At 34.5% G+C, this 3185-nt stretch overlaps 1 pseudogene; it reads left to right on the top strand.

Moving 5' to 3' along the window:
* Nucleotides 1-2152, top strand: part of LOC107750157 (ephrin type-B receptor 4-like) — a 36896-nt pseudogene extending 34744 nt beyond the window's left edge.
* Nucleotides 2153-3185: the final 1033 nt, after the last annotated feature.

Here is a 3185-nt window from a genome sequence, read left to right as displayed (position 1 = left end):
CTGCTCAACAAACATTTCTGATTATTATCAATGTTGAAAACAGTTGTGCTGCACAATATTTTTGTGAAAACTGATACATCTAATTTTTCAGGATTCACAGATAAAGTTCAAAAGAACAGCATTTATTTGAAATAGAAATCTTTTGTAACATTAGAAATGTCTTTACTGTCACTTTTGATCAATTGAATGCGTCCTTCATGAATAAAAGTATTAATTTCTTTAAAAAAAATACTCAAAACTTTTGAAAGGTAATAAAAAAATGTATTTATATCATTTAAAAAGTGTATTTATTTATGTATTTGATTGATTGATTTATGAAGGAACCACTTTATTGTTACATCAGTTTGAAACAGTTCATAATAACTGATTAAAGATTACTCCAAAAATACATTAGCATATGAAATGACATACTCTGAGAAAACAGCACATGTAAGATCTGTATAATTTGTGGACGTACAGTAGCTCGTAGTAGTATCACGGCTGGTGATGTCACTTCCTGTCCCTGAGTGCAGTGGCGTGTGTGATTGACGAGTGTCTCTGTGTGTGTGTGTGTGTGTGTGTGTGTGTGTGTGTCTCAGGCCGTCTCACCCTCTGCTGGACCTGCGTCCCCCGCCGCCGCTCTCTCACTGCAGCTCAGTGTCTGACTGGCTCCGGTCCATCAAGATGGAGCGATACGAGGACAGCTTCCTGCAGGCCGGATTCACCTCCATCCAGCTCATCTCACACATCTCCACCCAGTGAGTCACGCCACACAGTGTTGATAGTGGAATATTGACTAATTCATCAATTATCAAACTAATTCAATTTGCAGGGTTGTTAGCGTTAACTGAAATAAAATGAAATCTAAAAAAACAAAAGTATTTTATTTCAGCTGAATGCCAACGCAACATTTCTCATTTTCACTTAGTTTGACTTGTGTTAAAATAACTAAAACTAAGTTATTAAAAAAACTATGTATACACACAACAAAATTACTAAAACTTTAAATAAAATTAAAATGAAAACATATGTGAATTAAAAACTAATTCAGAATATTAACAAAAACTATAGACACTTTAAAAACAAAATAAATAAAAAATGACAAAAACATCAGAATTACTGAAACTTTAAAATTAAAACAAAACAAAATCTAATTCAAAACATTATAGACTATATAGATGTATTTAAATACAAATTAAAATCAGCCTAATTACTAAAATTAAAATTAAAAAGAATATAAAAATAAAAACTAATTAAAAATATTAATATCAACTATAAACATTTTATAAACACTACTGATAAAAATGCCAAAAACAACAAAATTACTAAAACTAAAATGAAAACAGAATATTACAAATGAAATCAAATTTAAAATATAAATAAAAAATGTTTAGACTAAAAAAATAAAAAAAAGCAATTAACAAAAAGAACATAAATGTGACAAAAACTAAAATGACACAAAAAAAATTACTAAAACTTTCAATTAGAAATTAAACCTTAAAATAAAAATAGAATGTAATCCAAAATATCAACAAAAATATTTGCCGCAGCTGCAGTGATCGACTGTTGTGGTTTGTCCAGGGATCTTCTGCGGATCGGCGTGACTCTAGCGGGACACCAGAAGAAGATTCTGTCCAGCGTCCAAACGCTGCGGGTCCCCGGCGGCTCCCTGCGATACTGACGCTTCCCAGCATTCCCTGCTTCTGCTACCAGCTCAGACTGATCGACCAATCACTGTGGAGCACCACAGAACCAGCCAATCTGAACAGAGACAGACATCTCTGGGGTTTATTCTCTTCGTTTCATTCAGACTGATGGATTCTTCTCGTTGGTCTCAGGAGCGTCTCGTGAAGAGACAGACGAGCGTTACATCAGAGACATTAGAGGAAGACGTGTTACTGTTGCCGCGGCAACGCCGCTGCATTCTGGGAGCTTAATTGGATCTTCACATTGAAGATTCAATATAATTATTATTATAATGTGAGATTATTTTGTAATTATTATTTTGTACGTATCAAAACAGCACAAATAATGACTGAATGTTTGTTTTGCAAAAGTACTGTGGGAGCTGTCAATCAAGCCAAGTGTAATCCCTGTGACCAATCACATTAAAGATCTGCATTGGCCCCTCCCAGCAGAGCTGCTGCAGTGTGTTTGTGTCTGTTTTACTGACCAATCAGCACAGCTTCTTAAAGATGACTAACATTAAAAACACTGGATTACTTAAAGGTGCAATAGGTGATTGTCTTCAGAAACATGTTTTGTTATGCTGGTTGAAAGTCTCTTCACATCACGATAGCAATCATTAAGTTAAGTGGTCTAAATGTATTTATCTGTATTTATATATTCTGTGGAAGGCGTAGGACCAAGAAATGTTCGTCCAATCAAAACGCTCGGTTCCCAATTCCTGTCTGCTATCAGGCTAAAGTTAGCATTTTCCAAGATCTCCTACTGCACCTGTGAAACATTAGCACTAAATAGAACAACAATTTAAACAAAATAATACTCAAATGTCTCATTTTTAAAAACCATGCCTAAATGAAGTAATGTTTTGTTGCTTTTAACTGTAGAAATGCAGTGTGTGTGCGTAAAAGTACAATATTTGTCTTTCAAATGTAGTGAAGTTAAAGTCATAAGTTTCCAGAAAAAAATAATACTCAAGTAAAGTACAGATACTCAAAAAGTGTACTTAAGTACAATACTCAAGTAAATGTACTTAGTTACTGTCCGCCTCTGCCGGGGGACCTGATTATAGCACTTAAAACCTGGAAAAGTCAGATTTTCACGATATGTCACCTTTAAATAATATGTGTTATTTAAATAATAAAGAACCTTTTTTTTTTTTGCTCATCTGAAAAATGTTAAGATCTGTGACTCAGAATCTGTAATATGATCCGAGTGATCCGTTGACTTGTTATTTGAAGAAAAAATACAATCACTGAAGTTTTTGATCATGCTGATTTGTCCGCAGTGAAGTTCAGCCGATGTCTTTTTTTAATTCGGGCTAGTTAAATTCATTTTGGGCCACCACAATCTGAAGAATACCTGCCGAAGGAATTTTTAAATTATGCGAGCCCTGCATGGAAACCAATGTGGGTTCATTTGACCAACAAACACAACGGTTGTGCCCAGTTTTTAAACACAACGGGAGGATTTTAAGTTCAGGGGTCTGTCGCGATCACTGTCCTTCTGTATTTACAGCAGCA

The sequence above is a fragment of the Sinocyclocheilus rhinocerous genome, unplaced genomic scaffold (assembly GCF_001515625.1).
Source record: "Sinocyclocheilus rhinocerous isolate Xijiao unplaced genomic scaffold, SAMN03320098_v1.1 scaffold2167, whole genome shotgun sequence".
In the NCBI taxonomy this organism is placed as follows: Eukaryota; Metazoa; Chordata; class Actinopteri; order Cypriniformes; family Cyprinidae; genus Sinocyclocheilus; species Sinocyclocheilus rhinocerous.
The sequence above is the reverse complement of the archived record's forward strand: the minus strand, read 5'-3'. Positions and strand labels throughout refer to the sequence as shown.